The sequence below is a fragment of the Saccopteryx bilineata genome, chromosome 2 (genome assembly GCF_036850765.1).
Source record: "Saccopteryx bilineata isolate mSacBil1 chromosome 2, mSacBil1_pri_phased_curated, whole genome shotgun sequence".
Classification (NCBI taxonomy): domain Eukaryota; kingdom Metazoa; phylum Chordata; class Mammalia; order Chiroptera; family Emballonuridae; genus Saccopteryx; species Saccopteryx bilineata.
Window position 1 is genome coordinate 110,954,653 of NC_089491.1, and position 22,419 is coordinate 110,977,071.

Here is a 22,419-nt window from a genome sequence, read left to right on the forward strand (position 1 = left end):
CCTGTAAATCTGTAACTAAGGTTTTAAATTTATTAAACAATAAATCATATGTAAAACTTCACTGGTTATAGAGAAAGCACCTCAAATGTAGCAGGAACAACATGAGCCAGGTAGCAATGAGGGCCAGAGATGCCTGCTGATGAGGGCACCCCTGACCTCTAGGAGCTTACGGCCTGGAGGGGAAAACAAGTCATTACAGTGTCAGACAGTCAGCTCCGTTTGTCTGTCCACTTACTTTCACTTGAGAATTTTTTTCTGGTAAAAGTTTCTATATGCATACATAATTTTATTCTTGCCAAACAAAAGTGCTACATCACAATTTTGTATGACTTAGGTTGTTACCATTTCCACAAAAGGAATTTTGGAGTGCTCTGACATTCCAGAATTGGGCAAAAGATATATCAAGTTGCCCATAATAAGCATCTTAATTGGCTTCCCAAAGAAACAAGATACAGTTGCCTGAGTGACAACTGCCTTGGATAACAATGAGTTTTATGCGCAAAATGAAGACCTGAAGCTTTGCAAAGCACAGTTTAAGTATTTGTATTTAAAACTCGAAGTCCTGATTCAAGGAGGAAAGACCAATTTCAGTCCTCAGTGAGATTTCTAATGAAAAGTTTGTTCTAAGCTTAGATGAGTGAACCAAATACATTTTCACAGCTGCTCCAATTAAATGAGGATCATTTAAGTAAACAAAAACTTTTGCATATGCTCCCAATTAAAACAACAGGGTCTTGTGGATTCATGTCTAGACTGAATCTACTACATGGTCTTTCCTCCCAGAAGCTGTACCCACTGCACAACGATATTCTTCAGATCTGCCTTCTGGAAAGGATGAACTGCATTTTGCTTTAGCAGCCAGATACCAGGGACATGAGCTGCTTAAGCCCAGTGGAGGGGAATCTGGTTGGCCACTGCCGAGGAAGTCTGCATCCATCCCAGAGATTCCCCTGCGTTTTCCTAATAAGCTTAAATAAACAGAAAGTTCTTGGCTTTCCCTACTTACAGGGAGTCACCTCAAGTAAGATGATAATCAATAGTAACAATATAGTGTCTTCCATTTCTATGCTGCTGTTATTCTGAAGAGACTGAAAAATGGTTAAGAAATGCAGGCATCCACACCCATTCTGAAACAGCATTATTGAGGCAGAGCCGAGGACCTCAGCAAACCCTACAGATTTACTCTTTGTGACCAAAGAACACCAGGGGCTCAGCGTTTCTACGGCGACCCCAAGAAGCCAACAAGAACCAATGCCTAGTGCTGTGGCTTTTGATTCCTAAAACACATTGCAACCCTTCAAACTGCTTTCTGGCTCCACATAGGGCCCTCTTAACTTTCCTACGCATCTGTACATCAGGAACATTTTCATTCAATTCAACAAACTGCCAGGCACATCAGTTTGGGTATTGTGCTGTTAACTACAACATATGTATCAGTGGGAGCTGATCCCCACCTCTCTCTTTTTTTTTTTTTTTTTACTTAATAGCAACAATATTCACAAAACTCCAAACAAACATATTTAATGAGATGTTGGAGTCTGGGAGTTTGAGAAAGCATTTATTCTGGGACTTGAAGTTGAAAGACTTCCAGTGCGTCCTGCACAGCCACTGGAGCCGTGGTTAGAGAAGGCATGCCTGGTGGAGCAGCGCCACTGAGCTCTGTTCCCAGGTGCCAGATGCTGACAGGAAAGGACAGGGGAAGGGTTGTATCCATAGATCAAGAAACCACCTGCAGAGCAATTTCGTGATTCTTCAGGGATTCTGTCGTTTCAAGGCTATAGGAAATTTTAACTTTCATTTCTGTGTTTTGGGGGACTAAATAAGTCTAAAAGTCTCCACAATACCTCAGAATGCCACAACTTCTTGACTCCAGAGGAGTTTCAAAAAAAAGGGGGCAAATAATCATAATAAAACTATTTCTCTCTGCCAGAGCTAGACCCTTCCTAATCCCCACCCCCTATCCTATGGGAATTAGATGGGGCAAGGTTACTTATTTGAGCATCTCTCAGTTTCTCCATGGTTCTTAATGCTATTAGGACAACAAGTTAACCACCTCATTTCTCAGAATTCTTGTAGCAAAATGGGTTTGACACAGTTCCAGCCCCAAAATGCTAATAATACAAGTCTATTCACTTTTGTTCCTCATGTAATTGGGTAAAGGGCTTCCTATCTCCTCAAGCTGATATTGTGGGGGTCAACAATGAGTCACCTCAAGATGTGCCTCTGTGGTATGCAGATGGTTTTGAGCGAAAGGTGATTTTAGGGGCACACACAAGAAATTTCTGCCCCCATTTTAACTACCTAGATACATTTGAATTAGAGGCCTCACCCAGAAGAAATGATCAGAGATAACTTCTTTGGATTTATCTGTAGGTCAGAGCAAACTTCTTTGTACTAAAGAGTTACTCCTCTCATCTTGCAATGATGTTCTGAAGCCCCCAACACACCTTACCTCATCCCTAGCTCAGGATGTCTTATAAATTCAGGTTCCCTTTCTACCCCTGAACTCCTGCATGCAGGGTCTCTGCCTCTCTCTTTATGCAGGGTTTCCATATATATGTATTAAATTTGGTTACTTTCTCTTGCTAATCTGTCACATGCCTATTGTGTTAGACCAGCCAAAAGAACCTTGATGGTAACATTTGTTCCAGCCCCACAAGACATATAATCAATAACGTGGTATTGCTCAGAAGTATATAGGATATACATGTTTTCAAGGCCCAGAATAACATCTGTGTGTCACATTTTTCTGACCACGACCTTCTGGAGTATAAAAATTCCAAGAGGAATCCGACAGACTTTAACATCTGTTGTTTAGAATGATTCCTATGTCTCAAATATGGGAATAAATGCTAAGTTAAAAAGTCACAGCCTTTAAACTAGATATCAAAGTCAATCAAATTTGCTGGATAAACCACGGAATTGAGTCCATTAATCAGTATGTTCTTGCATCTGTTATGAAGAAATTTACACTCTCTTGAGAAGGGCTGACTATATCTACATGAGAGTTCTGTATATTTCTGAAAAGCTTTGGTCCAGTCCCAAGGGCGATGAATTATCTTTGCAACCTTCATAACTCTGTAGTGAAATTTTAAATGAGATCATGTGAGTTGACAAATTAGTTTCCAGTGTTTTCCTAGGAAAGTAATTCCTTGAGGTAGTCTATAAAGACAAGCTGTATGGTCAAGTATGATACATTTGGGAAACTGTGGCCTCCTGTTAGATATTTTCAAAACAAAAGAGTATACTCAAGGCTATACAAAGTCTTGCAGTGAAGAACCTCTTAACTTTTTCACCCAGAATTTTGTACATTAGCCACAGAAACCATCAATACCTACCTCATTGATACCTTTTGTCATATTAGCATCTGTTACACCAGTATCCCTAAAACTCACTCTTCTACTCACTGTTTATAATCCATGAGATCTTACTTAAATAACTGAATAAATAATGAATAAAAGAAGACATTACTGAGACAGTTCTTTGCAACTACATGGCTTATTTATCTGCATTCCAAGACTTCTGTAAATAGTTTCTCAGTGAATAAATAAACATTCTTCATATTTCTAGCATCAGATGGTGTTATGGGTTGAATAGTGTCCTCCAATAAAGATAGGCTGAAGTCTTAACCACTAGTACCTCATTTGGAAACAGGATTCAAATGACCTTAGTTGAAAACAGAATTAAAGTGAAGTCACTAGGATAAACCATAATTCAATATGATTGATGTGCTTATAAAAAAAAGAGAGAAGTGGCCCTGGCCAGTTGGCTCAATGGTAGAGTGTTGGCCCAGCATGTGGAAGTCCTGGGTTTGATTCCCGGTCAGGACATACAAGAGGAGTGCCCATCTGCTTCTCCACCCTTCCCCCTCTTCTTTCTCTCTTTCTCTCTCTTCCCCTCCTGCAGCCAAGGCTCCATTGGAGCAAAGTTGGCCTGGAGAATAAGAATGGCTCCATGGCCTCTGCCTTAGGCACTAGAATGGCTCCGGTTGCAAGGGAGCAATGGCCCAGATGGGCAGAGCATTACCCCTAGTGGGCATGCCGGGTAGATCCCAGTTGGGCACATGAGTGAGTCTGTCTCTCTGCCTCCCTGCTTCTCACTTCAGAAAAATACACTCACAAAAAAGAGAGAGAGAGAGAGAGAAGTTTGAATACAGAGAAAGAGATAAACAGAGAGATGATGATGTAAAGGCACAGAGAAAAGATAGCCACGGGACTGGAATAATGCATCTAAAAACCAAGGAATGACAGGGACAGTGGCAAACGCCAGACACTGGAAGAATCAAGGCAAGCTCCTCCCCTATAGCACCTTCCCTTCAGACTTCTAGTCTCCAGAACTGGGAGACAATAAACCTCTATTGTTTTAAGGCACCCAGTCTTTGGCACATTGTTCCAGCAGTCCTAGGAAACTAATGCAGACCTATACATACTTTATATCTCGTGTTACATATTCGCCTGATAGAATGAACGAGGTCAGTAATACATTATTTTTCTTCACAGAACCTCTCATAATGAAGAAGGCTCATTTATATTTTGTTTTTACAAGTTAAATTTTAGCTGTCATTCAGCAAATCCACATCCTTTGGAGGAAATCTAAAACACAAAGAAAATGAGGTAGGGAGAAGGAAAGTGATAAAAAGTAAATCACTGTCTGCTGGGCAGTACTCTGAAATGGAAGGGCCTCCAGAGAGGATCTCACACTGCAACATTCTCAGTGCATATGCTAGGCGGGCCTGATGCTCTGCACCTCTGGAACATTTATGTGCACCATTATGTCCTTCCAGACACTGCAGCAGATGTTTCAGTAAACAGAGCTACGCAGAATGCTGGTAGAACTGTGTTTTGTTGAAATTCTAGATCGTGACCAGCTTGTTTTGAACCAAACAGATATAGTCACAAGAGTAATATAATTGTGTAGGTGAAACTGAAGTTGCCAATATAATTCTGAAGAGGTATTACGTCATGTTGATTGAGTTCTTTTCACTTTCTTAATGCACGCAATGGAACTCCTCACAGGAGGAACGAAGAGTTAGTTGTTCAAGAGCTATCAAAGGTACCTATCCAGGCCAAGAAGTTGAGCCTACAATTCAGAAATAAAGAGATCTGGAAGAAAAATTACTTCCTGAATTGAGTTACCTTTCTGTGTATTCAGGTATGAGGTATGGTCAACAATGGCAGCATGTGTCTCACTAGTCTTTTTTTTTTTTTAAGAGAGAAGCTTTGATTTGTTGTTCCACTTAGTTATGCATTCATTGGTTACTTCTTATATGTGTCCCGACTGAGAATCAAACCTGCAATCTTGGCATATCAGGACAATGCTCTAAACAATTGAGCTACTCAGCCAGGACCTGTCTTACTAGTCTTATCTCAGAAGTGGTGACCTCCAATCTTAGGAAAGACATCAATAACTAGGGCTCTGCTAGATGTTTACTTAGGGCCCACAACCACAGTGGCCAAAAAAGGAGGCAGAGGCCACTGGTAAAGCATGTACGTATCTGGCTGAAAAACATGGAAGGCAATTTTCTCATACATTCTCAAGGATATATTGTACAAATAACTAAGTGCAGTATTCACTGTCAAAAATTAGAGAAAGGATAAAATTTTTCTTCCAGTGCTCCAATAAAACAAAATTTCAACTAATTTCTAAACCCTAATACCTTTAAATTATAATTGCTAGTACAATTAAATATCAATACTTATTGTGTGAAGATACTATAGATAGACATAATTACACACACTCACACACACATACACACACATATATTTATATACATATAATCTCACTATAATATATTTTATACCACATTAGCTCATAAAAATCTAACAAACTATGTTATCTTTGTTGAATGTCCAAACTCCTTTGCGTGATAGTAAAAAAACAAAATAAAATAAATTAAAATAAAATAATTAACTAGATATAACTAACCCAAGAATATCTTTAAAAATGCAGAGATATAAGAAATAATTATTTCTAGCTCAGTAGTTCAAACTGACAAATTAATCACTTATTAGTAAGAAACAACAGTAAAGAATTATATGTTAAATGGCTAATTGGTTAAGACTGTCTTAATATTTATTCCATATCATCAAACTAAACCATTAGAAAAGTGTCTTTACTGATTCCCCGGTGTCTTTCCCAAGAAGAATGTGTATTTAGGACCCACACTTAAATTCATATCCATATATCCAAGGGCCCCCCCTTTTAAGTGGGGCTGGTCAGTCTAAACCCACAGTCTAAACCACAGGTCAATGATTTAACCATATTAAGATAGGAACGGCACATTCTGTAAGTACTTGCAAGTCATCAGGTGCATAGACAGCTATTTTCTGATATACTACAGCTAGGCACAATCTGTCTTGAACAATATTACACAGTGAAGAATAAAATTCCTATACTCTGGAGTCAAGGTCCCATTATTTATTAATTAGGGATGCATATCTAATGTCTTGACACCACACTGAAAGCACACTAATGCCAATGAAACACACACTGTGGCTTATCAGTAGTGGATATTTAAAACCTAGCTCTGGAAAGCAATTCAGTTCAGTCACCAGCACTGAGCACTGTAATTGACCTTATAACCTTGGGCTCAAAAACTAGATTTTTTTTAATAGTCGGTTTGATTTGTTTAAAAGACAAGAAATCCCAATCTACTTCTCAAATGCCACTACATTTGAAAATAATACAAAAAATAGAAAGTGCCAAAATACTTTCAATCTCATGCTGCTATTTGGCTGTTCAGGATATTACCACTTCAGACAAAATCAGGAATGTCTGAACACAGAGAAATCCAAGCAATCTTTGATGTTCCCTATCAGACAGGGAAATGCTACAGACCTTCTCCTCTGCAGACATCAAGCTAAAGGCCCTGAAACAATGTCAAAGAGAAACAGACATTAATGAGTTATTTTCTATTGTTACTCATTCTATGGTAGTGCTATGTAATTATGTAAAGAACTGAAGAGACTATTTAAAATCTAATCAGGATTAGCAAAAATCCTTACATTATCAAAAAATTCTTATGAACCACATTTGTTTCAGTATCTACTTAGATAAGCTTATTCAGAATAGGTCCCTCCTGTAATAAATCAATTTGAATTTATTTTGTCCTTCATGTTTCTTTATGGAGCACAAAATGAAATATGTTAGAAACTGACCTCGCCCAGTAAGATTATGTCAGACTGAATTAGTTTATACTAAATTGATGGGCAGGGAGAAACTAAACCAACATGGAGTTTTCTAAGGCTGCATTTTTTGCATCCACTTAAAGCGTTCCAGTCCTTGCAAACTATCAAATTAAGTTGTTACAAAAACACTTGAATCCCAGTGTAGAACGCTAGATTGTTTAATATAAAAGCACCAGAACAATCACTTCTGGACCAGACTTGATACACTGAATCTAATTTGCAAAGAATGCAGGCTAGTGAATTCATTTTGTAGTACATGTCTAGTAAAACTTCAAAATTAGCAGACTAGAAGATGTTGAGCCCCCTCCCTCAGATTTGTTTTTTCATCCAAAACTTAGAATAGTTAGCTAGAAGGAATACATTCCCTGTGATAAATATTGATAAAAATACTTTAGAAAAGTAATGCCTGCTGATAACAAAAATTTCAGACAGCACAGAGGGAGAAACATGAAACTCTTCCTTTCTTCTACACCCCATTTCTACTTCTCAGGGATGAACTACTTAATAATTTATTATATCTTCTTTTATACCTTTTTTGCATACACACACACAAAAAGATAAATTAAATAAAAAGAATCCCACAATTTATTTTTCACTTAATACATCTTAGACATCTTCACAAGGATATCTATATTGTTTTTTTCTCTTTTTAATTTAATTTAATGAATTTATTAATTTTTAGTAAAAGGAAGGGAGAGGAAGAAAGAAGGGGAAAAAACACATAGATTTATCATTCTACTCATTCATGAATTAATTGGTTGATCCTTGTATGTGCCCTGACCAGGGATCAGACCCACAACCTTGGCATATCAGGACGACACTCTAACCAACTGAGCTCCCAGATCAGAGCCTACACCATTCTTTGTAATGTCTGTACATTTCACTGTATGGATTTGCAACCATTTGATCCATTCCTAATTTGTTAGCAGTACAGTTGTCTGCAGTGTTAGATTTGCTATCTCAAACAATGCTATTATGAGCACCCTTATTAACATCTCCTAAGACTTTATCCTTTGGCTATTCAAGTACACACATGGCAACAATGCTATGTCAAAAGACTGCCAAACTGCCTCCCATGAAGCATGTCCGTGTTAATGCTCTACCAATTTTTGGTCTGTGACAATTACCATTTTCCCATGCCATCACTCAGGAAAAAGAATGGATATGTAATTTGTCAGCCCAAATTTATGTAAACATATAAAATCATGTTGTTTCATTTACTTCTTTCAACACAAACATATAAATTTCATATTAACCTTACTCTACCAGATGAGGAAACTGAGATTTAGAGAAGCTGGGTTGATGCAAAACCACAATTAAAACCTGGGAAACCCAGCTCCTAGATTCAAACTTTTTCTAGTCTACTAAGTTCCCATGTGAGTCAAGGTACTGTGGGTTTTTTATTAAAGTGCTTGAACTTGCCCACCAGATGTTTTGGGAGATTTCACTGAACCAGGAAAGGAACAGAAATTGAGATGCAATAGTAGCCTCAGAATTTCTATTTAGAAGGTACCCAGAGTCAATATTCTTATTTTATTAACCTCAAAAATAAGAGAAGTTTGGAGATAGTATGAAAGACATTCTTATTTTGACTTGATTCATTTAAAAATCTAAATCACCACATTTAGGAAAAAATAACCTCTAAGTTCTTGTCCTTTGCCCTTCTGTGCTATGAGACCTTCTCAGTCTTCACCCTCTCCCAATCTATGACAATGAAATCTGTAGGGACAGCACAACCTCAGCATCCTGTGTCGTTTTGTTTTGTTGTCTAAGGAAAACACAGTTCTGCATCCCCTGGATACCAGGAATCAACAGTATTTTTTTTTATCAAATTGGCCCCACATTACATAGAAAATTGCTATGTTTATAATTTGTTTATTTGACCAATTGCTTTCATTATCCTTCACTCATCTAATTTAGAAAAAGAATTTCTGGAATGGAAGACATATCTGACCAATTTTCTTCAAGTGAATTTCAGTTACAAATTGCAACAAGTGAAAAAAAAGAAATGGTCAGGGAACTATCAGAGGGAGAAAGAAACAGTAGAAACTCAGTATTGATTATCTATTTATGGTTGAATTTTTTTCCAGAAAGGATTTAAAATAGACATAGGAATATTTAGGAAAGTAAGATTCTAAAAAATCAAAAGAAAAATTCTACTTAGAGTACTTTAAGAGATTCACACACACACACACACACACACACACACACAAAATAAATTAAAATTAAAATTACAAAAGCAGTGAAGAGGTCAAAAGAACACGGACCAAGAAGTCAGAGATAGAGTTTTAATATTCTACCAAAACTACCTACCCTACAAATTTTGAGAAGGCAATGTAGCTAGTACAGAGCTGACCATCAATAAATGTTCTCCCTCAACTACTTTCATCCTACTAATATTTGCTAACCACCTACTATGCACCAGATTCAGACAGGTTCTAAGCTGTCCAACGTGATAGCCAATGGCCAAATGTAGTCATATCACACTTGACATGTGGCCAGTATGAACTGAGATGTGTAACACGTGCAAATATACACCAAATCTCAAAGAATTTTTTAAAACACAGAATATCTTACAATTGTTTGATATAGATATCTTAACATGATAATTATTCAGGATATACTCAGTTTAATATGATAGATTAAATTTAATTTCACCTCTTTCTTTTTACTTTAATGAGTCTACTAAAAATATAAAATGACATATGTGGCTTCCATTTTATTTCCATTGGACTGAATGGTTCTAGATTCCCAGGCATTAGTGTGTCTAGAACTCACCTGTGAGGTTGATGATAAAAAGCAGGCTCATAATTCATCTTGTCTGGTTGAGGCCTAAGGAGTTGCATTCTAACAGACTCTCAAGTGATCTCTATGTGGCTGATTTGCAGACCCTACCTTGAGTAAGTGAAGCTCTGAACATCCCTACTCTCTAAGTGTGTTACACTGAGCAGTGCTGGTCTGCAAGTGTCTGTTAGCAGTCCAAAAGGAGTAAGGTACAGAAATTGAGAAAAATGAGAATGAGTACTTTAGAAACTATTTAACTATTATTGTAATTGGACATTGTTGCACTATTCAACTGCATGATGACTCAACTCAACATACTGAGTATGCTATAGGCCAGTTCGAATATTGTCAGACTCCTGTGGTACAAGCTGTTTACTAATCATCACTAATGACCTACTATGATTAATTGGATTTTTTTTAATTTATTCATTTTTAGAGAGGAGAGAGAGAGGGAGAGAGAGGAGAGAGAGACAGAGAGAGAAGGGGGAGGAGCTGGAAGCATCAACTCCCATATGTGCCTTGACCAGGCAAGCCCAGGGTTTTGAACCGGCGACCTCAGCATTCCAGGTCGATGCTTTATCCACTGCACCACCACAGGTCAGGCATTAATTGGAATTTTAAAAGTTGGTACTTAGTTTCGGAAGTACTCCCCTAGAGCTCAGACCATCCAGGCCAAAGAGGGTTCACAGAATATTAGGGTGTAGCATATTAGGAAATGTAAAAACTTCCTGGTTAAAAAAGTTTAAGAATAATTATGGTTAAATTAAGTTTACTTGGACTTTTGCTGCATGCAAGACTTCTCAGTCTTCAATATGCTTGTGTGCCTTTGTATCTCCAAGAGAAAACAGCATGCACAACTATTTTTGGTATCAAAACACCACATCTCAAGAAATAGGGCTTGGAAGAACACCATGATGCTATGAAATCACTCTCCTAAGTGATTTAATTAAGGTATCTAGGTTTTTTTAGCCATTTGAAAAATACTAATTAAATATTAATAAAAATTAACCTGTGGTATATTCATTGCCATGAGCCTGAACAGTTCAAGCAATTTTAATTGGCAAAAAATTTTTATGTTCCTCTAAGATAAAATTTGGTCTATTAACAGCAGAATAGTTGTTTTGGTGTTTAAATACATCCTATGAAACAGAATTTAAATTTTAAAAAACACATTGATATGCTATCACAGTATTTTAGGGTCTTATATACAATGTTTCTTATAAGGCTAATATGGAATTTAGTTTGGATAATAGATTACAGGGTCTCACCTCACCATTAAATTTTAAAAAAAAAATCCATAATGAAATACCACCACTGCCCCTGATTGACAAAGTATTAGGCTGAGTTCTCTTTTTTACAAAATAATACTCCATTACTTTGTAAGCAATTAGAAACACTTAAGTATCAATTGTGCCTAAGTTAATGAGGGTATGATGTACCTGTTAATTTCTTAAGAGCCTTCACCTCCATGCCTAGAGAAATTTCAGGACAAATGGAATGAGGCTGAAATCTATAAATAAAGCATTAAAATCAAAAGACAAACCTCATCATCTTTTAACTACCACTGGCAGTAGGAATACCTTTGGCCATAAAATCACAATTCTGTAAACAATTCATGTTCATTTTGCCAAGACAATAAAAGTAATAGTCTGCTTGTTTTTTTGTTCATTAAGGAATGAATGCTAACTGGTACCGCAAGTGCACTATAGTAACATGATGTCTTCAGGAATATTGGCTGTTATTTCACAAATATACCCTTAACATCTAGAGCAGTGTTTGCCAAATAGTAAGCATTCAACAAGTATGTTTTAATTAATGCACAGGGCTCTTATATGAAAAATAACAATAGCAACAGCATACAGATTTGTTAGAGAAAGAAAAGATATAGAATCTAAAGACAAAAGCGAATGTCCATAATAATCTTCCTAGTTTATCTTTGAAGTCAATTTGCACGTAAGTGCATATACTTCAGAAATTCATTATTTCCACGAACATGGGATACACTCTATACTACATTTTTCTTAATGTTATTGGTACTAAACAAGAATACACAGCTTCATTACAAATGGATACATAGGCTCACTACCAACAAGCAGTAGAGAAGACTAATCTTTAGGGGTTTAACTCAAAGTCAGAGCTCTGACTCAAGGACTCCACTTTTTCATCTTCTTCCTCAACATCAACAAATGGCATCCATTGAATAACAACTTGGCTGTGCTGGCCACAATAAGAGATTTTTAAAATTCTAACCTTTCCCAGTGTGTAAAAGTCCCAGGTACAATTCCCAGTCAGGACACAAAAGAAGTGACTAACTGCTTCTACACCCCCTTTCCCCTTTTCTCCCTTTCTCCCTCTTTCTCTCTTCCACTCCCACAGCCATGGCTTCATTCAAGCAAGTTGGCCCTGGGTGCTGAGTATGGCTCCATGGCCTCGACCTCAGGTGCTAAAATACAGTAGCTCAGTTGCTGAGCAACAGAGCAGCTTTCCCAGATGGGCAGAGCATCGCCCTTTAAGGGGGTTGCTAGTTGGATACTACCAGGGCACATGCAGGAGTCTGTCTCTCTGCCTCCGTGCCTCCCTGCCTCTCACATAATAATTAAAAAAATAAACCTAACTTTTCCTTCAGGACATCAATAATACCAGGACTTATCTTTAAGTATACAGAAGGTTAAAAAATAAATCCCAGAGGCTCAACACAGAATAACTAACACAGTGTGAAAATCTAGGAAAAGAATGAATTTTATCAGGTAAAGTTTGAGTTTTGTTAATTCTGTGCCAATTAAGATAATAATACAGTGAAAAATTATTCATTTATATCACTCAAAAAATCAGGTTCTATGTAATGTTTTAAAGAGTAAAAGGCAATATGTTCCATACTTTCTGGCATGGAATATTATGTAACCCTGCTCTTAAAAAAGAAGACTAGAGGATATCTCCCCCTAAAAAATTATTTGGCTGAGACAGCCATGAAGGCCACATATTTTAAAATGTAATTCTATGACAGCCATACAATGACCCGTGTACCTTACACATTATCCAATAAAAATTTGGTGTTGTCCCGGAGGACAGCTGTGATTGGCTCCAGCCACCTGCAACCATGAACATGAGTGGTAGGAAGTGAATGGACTGTAATAATACATGAGAATGTTTATATTTTTAACGTTATTATTATTATTTTTTTTTTTCATTTTTCTGAAGCTGGAAACAGGGAGAGACAGTCAGACAGACTCCCGCATGCGCCCGACCGGGATCCACCCGGCACGCCCACCAGGGGCGATGCTCTGCCCACCAGGGGGCGATGCTCTGCCCATCCTGGGCGTCGCCATGTTGCGACCAGAGCCACTCTAGCGCCTGAGGCAGAGGCCACAGAGCCATCCCCAGTGCCCGGGCCATCTTTGCTCCAGTGGAGCCTTGGCTGTGGGAGGGGAAGAGAGAGACAGAGAGGAAAGCGCGGCGGAGGGGTGGAGAAGCAAATGGGCGCTTCTCCTGTGTGCCCTGGCCGGGAATCGAACCTGGGTCCTCCGCACGCTAGGCCGACGCTCTACCGCTGAGCCAACCGGCCAGGGCCTAACGTTATTATTTTTTTTTATTAAAGATTTGCCTGTGAGCCAGATGCAGCCATCAAAAGAGCCACATCTGGCTCGCAAGCCATAGGATCCCGACCACTGCCTTAGATGGCACTGAAGATGGTATCATATATGAAAATAGCAAAGAAAGTGATACCAGTGATTGTGAGCAATTGAGCTTTTTAAATTCTGACACTAGTGATGATGAGTCCTGGGGTTCCCAGACAACTGGAAGAGTATTTGAACATTAAAGTCTCTTCTCATTTGTTAATAACAGTGCTAATGGTTGTTAATATTGCTGTTGAGTTTACATTGTTGAAATATTATTGTGGTATATTTTATTAAAAATTTAACACACCATTTGGTTCAGAATGTTTTTTCTCTTATTTTCTTCCTTAAAACCCTAGATGCATCTTATGGTCAGGTGCGTCTTATGGAGTGAAAAATACGGTAATCTGCTTGAGTCTAAATAAAAAGCAAGAAAAGGGGGGAGGCAGGTAAGGTTTTACGTTTGTTTTTGTTGTTTCTTAATTCTAAATATCTTTTCTGCAAGAGCCATGGCTCCCGCCTGTAAGAAAACACAGCCAACTCCCTGAGAACAGCGTCTGTTTCCTGGGGCGACACGAGCAGTCACTTCATGAATATACAAAATTTAAGAAATGTCTCTTCTATTGAAGACTGAAACACCCATTCATGTGAGGACCTTATATAATGTGACATCTGCAGGAGGTACAATAGTGGCTGATTTCAAAAATTTGGGGGAAAATGTGGAGAATGACTGTCAGGAAAATAATCTGCTGCTGTCCTCTCTCACATAAACGTTCACAATGCCACAGATTAAACAGAGTTTTCATTTAAACAGTACATAAAATTTCCACGATGGCAAATTCTTCAAGCATTTTTCAAAACCCATATAACATGGGTTTGTTTTCATTTCACTATAATTGGGTTTTTATTTTTTTTAAATTGGATCACTTCCCTATCTTGGTGAAAAATCCTATGAGAAAGAAATCAATGAACAACTCAAGTGCCACAACTACGAGTTAATGCTTCTCATCTCTCTCCCTTCCTATCTGTCTGTCCCTGTCTGTCTGTCTGTCTCTCTCTCTCAGTCTCACTAAAAACAAACAAACAACAAAAAAAAACCTCAGTCATGTGGTTATAATCAAGGGTCAAATTGCTAATGACACCAAAATCAATGGGAGCCCTGAAATTACTGGGTGGGGTCCACCCAACTCCCACACTCACCCTAACTCCGTTTTAGGACAGAAAGAGGCTTTAAACAGCACTCTCATTTCTTGGTTGATTTATTTAGAACTACATGACATATGCTCCCTATTCCATGTTCCATGTTAAAACTTTCCTTCACCACCACCCCTACATGCACACACACCCACAGAGAGAGAGAGAGAGAGAGGGAGAGAGAGAGAGAGAGAGAGAGAGAGAGGGAAATTAAAAACTCAAGTATCTTCCGATCTCATGATCTGAAAATAAGATAAACTGGTCTGACCTAAAAATGTTACAATTTAATATAGCTCAAACTCAATGCATAACCTTAAAGAGTCATTTCTGAACTTTGTTTCCTAAAAAGAAGAAAAAGAAAAATCAAGATATAGGTGGAGTTGCCTTTAATAATAATTAAATTACTAAAATTTGATTTTACATCATTATATATATATTTTTTAAATATCTTAACTGACATTTGGTGAAATGAATAAATAAAAACTATCAGAAAAATGTAAAAAGTTTAAAACAAATTGTTTGACATCTGATTATAAGGATATAAACAATTACAAGGTCTGCTGGTTGAGGAAATTTTAAAAGCTTACTTAGGAGGTTCAGCCTAAGGATCCTTAGGAGACTTACTTTCATGATAATGAAAGGGTATTTCCATGGTTTTTCTGCTACAGCCTCCGCTTTGCTCTCCGCTATCCTAAATATCATCAGGAAGTTAGATTTAAACCCTTATTTTAAAAGTAATCTTTTTGTCAGTGTTATAAAATGAGTGAATGAATGAATTCAATGTTTACTGAGCAAATCCTCTGTGCCAAGCACCATTCTGAGAACTAGAGGTACTAAAGAGACAACTTTCTCTGTCTATCCACCCAGGAGTTTCATTCTTTGGACTAAATTCTGATGGAAAATTTACTGTGTTCAAGCATTGAACTAAACAGCAAGTTTATAACAATGAATTAAACAAAATATCACCCATAAGAAGTTGCAATTTATTTGTTTATTCTTGCTAAATTTATTTTTGTTTGTTTTTTCACATTTATAGACAGTGAGTCCTAGGATTCTCAGACCCAAGTTATCATGCTTAACAAAATACCTCATAGACAATTTTAATACCAAACCATTTGGTGGTTTAAAAGTGTTCTCAGCCTCATTACTTCAAACAAAACTTCAAAGTTATATCTAGAAGAAAGTGACAATGTTGACAAATTTGTCTTATTTAAGGCTACTAATTTCTGGGGTATCATCTCAGTTTTCAGCTATTTTTTGTCAATACAGGAGTTTACCTTCCCACACCCTCCCTCTCATCCACTATCTGTAGGCTGGACCATTATCACATTTCTATACTGAATTAGGTGATACTAAGGCCCAAACCCTATTTTCTTTGATTTATACTTACAAGGCACATTAAGAGACAAGTCTCAATTAGATTATAGATTAAAAATTATTCAAAATGGGATTTCATTTAATTACTTTTTTGAGTGTAAAAAAACCTGTACATTTAGCATGATGAGATGAAAGAGGGGCTGTAAGCAGTGACACATAATAATGTTAGGAAGCCCTCACCCTGTAAGTGATAATTAAGTTGTCTCTGCTTGTACTATCACAGAATTTGAACATGCAAAAAGATCCTACGTGCAAAGCACAAAAATGAAAACAATTATAAGATTTGAGAATACTGTATAAAAAAGTAAGGAAGGTAAAAGTATGCTGATACTAATCTGCTATTATTTTGAAGTTAATGCCTTAAACACTTAAAAATATCTAGGGAAAGAGAGAAGTTTTTCTCTGAACTTTTGATTAACCAAGAGTATAATAATAAGGGACCCCATTACTTTTATGTTGGTGCATGTATAGATATATAGATAGATATAGATGTAGATATAAATATAGATACAGATATAGATGATATAGATACAGATATAGATACAGATACAAATATAGATAGATATACACACATATGTATGTATATGCTTTTAATCATAAAGACCTATCTTTACATCATTGGATGGTGAGAGTTTGAGATGCTTGATATGAATCCACAAACAAGTATTCTGACTGCAAAATGACTATCCTAGAAGCTCAAACAATTCAGTCATGACGCAGTGATCTTAGTTTGTAGATGAAACATGTTTTCATGAAAAGGGTTACTTCTGAAGACGGGTGCAACAACTCCCATCATGCCTGCTTCCTGCAGCTCCACGTGCACAATGCGGGGTCAGGTCTGGAAACAGTGCCATGAGGAAAAAGGGAAATGACGGTGGTGAAGAAGCAGGCTTTGGATTAATGAGCAGGCATGCAACACCACAGCCTTAATGGGCAGCGCTGACAGGGTTCAATTATAGCGGAGCATGCAGCCTCATTACTGCCAGGGGCTGTCACGTAGGGCACTGGTGCAGAGGAGAATCCAACTGACAGGAGACAAAGGGAAAGAAATACATGAAAACAAAAGGCATTTTCAAAGCATCTTCAGGAGCAAAGACCCTACCCTCTCCCCCAACGCACACACACACAACACACTCAGGCAAACACACGCATACACACACAAACCAGCATCCAAACAGGCACGATTTCTTTGTATTTATACAGTGAAGCTTCCTCCAGCGTGCCTTGCTAATTGATTATTAAATGGAGAGCTTTTAGGCAGAAATATGATTGGATTAAGAGCTAATGTCAAGACAATTTTAAAATTGAACCTTAAAAACTATCCTTCCAAAAAATAAATCCACATTGAAATTGTCCCTCTTTTTACTGGGAACTGGTTGCCTTACTGCTCCCTTACTCCACATTGTCTTACTAAAACAATTATCCCTCTTTGCGACAAAATTTTCATGACAAAGTCAAAATAAAATTTTAAAAGGAAGTATTTTGATTCCATGAATAGCTACATGTAAATTTTCCAGGCTATTTAAATTCTCTTCATGTGCTGCTGTTTAAATGGAGGGAAAATGTGCTAAATGGAAATTTGATAAGGCCCGACTAATAAAAGTTTCAACAATGTGTGGGATAGTCTTGCCACAGAAAATCCATTTATAAAATGCATTCCATGAATTCACTTACCAAGGACAAAAGACTGCCTCTCCCATGAAAAATCGTTTGCTTCTTGAAAACAAATATGCATTTAACTAACTGATTCTAAATCAGTGGCTTGACATGAACACAAAAATAATCAGCGATATTAATACAAAGCAACTGTACATCTACTATGTATTACTATACACTTAGCTTATCAACTTTAACACATAAGATATATATTCAGTATTTGCTACACAGTATATTCTTATGATAGTTATTTGAACATCTAATTGTAACGCTGACATATTTTTCTCCTAGAAAGATTATCTCCAGGTAAATCCTAGCCATATTAAATAATAATTGAATTACTTTTCAATTATCTATGACCATTCAGAAACAAAATCAATCTTAGTGGAGATAATTCAAGAAATGCGCTAGTGGCTTTTCAATAGAAAGGAGCAATAGAAAACTCTCTGCATTACTCAGAGGGTAGTTTCCAGCTCCCCTTCCTGACTGAACTCATAAAAATATGTACAGTTGAGATTGATTTAAGCCTCAGACTATCCCCCCCCCCAAATCAGAAGGAATAATACATAAAGGCATACAGCACAGATAACTAGGTCAAATGAAGTTAAAATAACAAGAAAATATGCAAGAGGGAAATATCTCAAATGAATGGGCTTTTCTATATCAAGCATATGGTTAAAAGTAGCCATTTTTCTACAAGGGATTCATAGATCTTTCTAATATATGCAGATAACAAAAACAAATGCTAATTATGATTCTGAATGGAAAACACAGTGGAAGCAACCAAAAATTGAACATTCCCATTTATTTTTATATTATTGCACATATTCTCATTTTAACACTTACAGGTAATAAAACCAAAACAAAATTAACTTATTTAAATGAAGTATTCTTTTACCAGGGATGTTTACTCACTGGTGATAATTTCTAATTTGAAGTATTAACTTAGCCCAAAGGCATCATGAGGGGTCTCCTGCTGTCAGGTTCCAGTCCTGGGATCACAAGTAGTGGAGATCAGGGCAGCTGGCTATCAGCTGCCAGGTCACATGAATAGGCTCATCCTCCTACATCTGACTGGAGTCTACCCACCCTGTCTCCTCTTTCCTTCCCATTTCCTTCTCAACCCAGACCCTCCACTGCAGTCAATTGAAAAACCTCAGTAGTAGTTCCTCACTAGGACCCAACAAATGCCAATGAACAAAAGAACTAATCATGTAGCACCTACTGTGTACCAGGCAGAGACAGAGATGGCTGCTTTGGAGGGCTCCATGTAGCACTGACACTGAGTAGGCCATGAACATGAAAAGAGACAATTAATTCACTTAGTCCCATAAATTTACAAATGGAAAAATTAAGACAATATTTACAGAGTTTAAATAGGGTATAAATACAGAAAGAGTGAAATGTATATATATGAAGCATCTATGTGCAGAGAGTGGCTATTGGAAAATGTTGATTTTCCCTCTTCTACTCTTTACCATAATGTATGACTTCATTATGTCTTAAGACCATAGCACTTTGTGGCTTCTGTCCCACCTCCGCTCTGCCAATCTAAACCTCAAGAGTGTAGGATGAAGACTGTCACAGTTTAAGTGCTGTTCAACCACTAAATATATTTTACATAGACCTCTGATCTAATTGACATAATTGGCACACACTAACATATACTGCAACCCATCTCCTCATTTCCTGCCTGCAGTGCTAGTAGTTCAAATAAAGATCTTGTCCTGCTGGTCCTTATTATAGTCCTTAAAAGCCCTATATAATTTGTATTCAGAAAATTTTGTTGGTACTAAAATATATCTTGTTCTCTTTTGAAAATGAAAATTCTATCATGAGTAAGATTCTTTTTTCCTCCTAAGATATGGAAAGCTACATACCAAGCTACAAGAACAGTTCCCAGAAGGGAGGAACAGGGAATGAAATTAAGAGTGTGTAAAAAGAGGTAGACCCTAGTAAAGTGTTTTTATACCATAGTACATTTTGATTGCAATTTTTACTCAATACTCCTTTAACTCTTTATGTGTTCATTTTTTAAAGCTAAAATGAACAAAAATCCACATTGAAAATTAAATTTTAAAATTAATTACAATTAAATTAAAATTTTAAAAATTAACAAAACATAATTATTGACAGTTCTCCAACTGTGACATGGGTAGTTTCCTGTTCTTTCCAGCGGAGAATGTATATCATACTAGTTTCTCATGTCTCAATTTAGCAAAACCTCATGTTTTTTTCATTCATGTTTCTATCTTTGGGCCTGCCCCAAAGTTCCAGGCCACTGGCATCTGGAGAGAACACTTGCATGAAATAGCTACTCATTTGACCCGGGAGGCGAACACACAGCTAAACCAGACTCAGCAAACTCCCACCAAGAAAATACGTTTTCTCTTGGGAGCAAGATTTGATAGGTTTTTCACCCCCAGGAGGATGACTCACCTTCAACCAAAAACATTTATTTCCTTAGACTTGACTCAGCTCATGTCCCCATCTCTGAGATATTCTGATATTTAGTAGCATCCAGATTCCACAGGCACCCAGGAGTGTGTGCCTCACCTCTCACCATTATCAAGGCCATCTTATGAATAAGCTGTAAAGACACATGCCAAGCCAAAATGGTAGTTTTTTACTGTGGCAATTCCTCAAAATATCAATCAACTTCTCTCTTACCCCATCCTCCCATCACGAATACAAACAAACCCAAATTCAGAGACCCTCCTTTGATTTTAAATCCCTAAATTTACTTGAGATTCCCACACTCAAGATCCCTTATCTTAATTGGACTGCTATAACAGAATACCATAGACTGGACTGGATGGCTTATATAAACAACAGAAATTTATTTCTCACAGTTCTCGAAGCTGCAAAGTCCAGGATCAAGGCAGCTGCAGATTCAGTGTCTGGGGAGGACCTTGCTCCGAGTTCAGGGGCAGACATCTTGAAACTGTGTCCTCACATGGCAGAAGGGGAGAGGGAACATTCTGGGGTCTCTTTTGTAAGGGCATGAATTCCACTCATGAAAGTTCTACCCTCATGATCTAATCCTCTCCCAAAGCCTGAATTTTGTCAGGGACATACCACTCAGTCTGTAGCACATACCAACAACCCTGGGCTTGTTAAAAGGTGGGTTTTAAATCAGGGGTGGTGTCTCAGATTCTGCATTTCTTTTTTTTTTCTTTTTTTGTATTTTTCTGAGGCTGGAAACGGGGAGAGACAGTCAGACTCCCGCATGCACCCGACCTGGATCCACCCGGCACGCCCGCCAGGGGCTATGCTCTGCCCACCAGGGGGCGATGCTCTGCCCCTTCAGGGTATCGCTCTGCCACGACCAGAGCCACTCTAGCGCCTGGGGCAGAGGCCAAGGAGCCATCCCCAGCGCCCGGGCCATCTTTGCTCCAATGGAGCCTTGGCTGCGGGAGGGGAAGAGAGAGACAGAGAGGAAGGGGGGGGGTGAAGAAGCAAATGGGTGCTTCTCCTATGTGCCCTGGCCAGGAATCGAACCCGGGTCCCCCGCACGCCAGGCCGACGCTCTACCACTGAGCCAACCGGCCAGGGCCAGATTCTGCATTTCTAACAAGCACCCAGGTGATGCTCTGGCTGCAGGTCTTGCTGATATGAATTAGCACATCTCTACACATCCTTCTTAGTTTGCTGGACCTTAATGTTCCTAATTGTAAGACCTTGCTTGCTCTTCCAATATGAATAGTTCTCTTGCTAAATGTGAGGTACTGGTCCCTTCCCACTTAGTTAATTAACAACATCCTGATACAAACATAAATCAGTGATTACATAATACCAAGATAACTGGTTTCCATGGGAGAATTCAGTTCATATATTTTTGGTCACAAACCCTCATTTAAAAAAAAAATTATTGTCCTAATCATCACCTACAATAGTCAGGCTATTAGGATATATTAAATTGCCCAGTCCTTTAAACCAAAATAATTTGTGTTAGATATACAGAGATATAATGCAGGTCTCATCCTTATACTATGATCTCATTTATGTTGCAGTCCATTGGTCGCATATTTATACCATTGACATCTATCCACACGGATCAAGGTTTCCCATAGACTTCCTAAGCTAGAGCACTTGGACTTCACTCTACGCATAGGAAACAGCTCAGTATTACTTTACCCCGCAGTTGCCACTTCCTCTGACAATTGCACAGGTTATGTAGTAATAAGATAATCCCACATATGAGCAACCCACATGTCTACTTCACTATCCTTTTGCGTGACATAAAAAAATAGCTCTTTTCAAAGGATTTAAGGGGAGTGCCAAACAATGTTTAACACCACAGTTAGCAGCTCAGACTGCTCTAAACCCTCTCAGCATACATAAATAAAGCTAGATTTCATTATGGTCTGACAGCATTGTGTAGCCCGAAATGTTTTAGTTTATTTTAATCCCAGACAAAAGCATAGAGGAATCAAACAGGTGCTTATGGAGTAAAAGAATGCATCATAAAATATTATTCTAAGAAATAAACAAAGAAAAAGAATGCCACTGAAGAAAGCAATATCTTCAGTATATTTAACATTTTCTCAAAAAAATATATAAATTGTGTCTAATACATTGCTTTTGCTACATTTTAATTTGAGCCA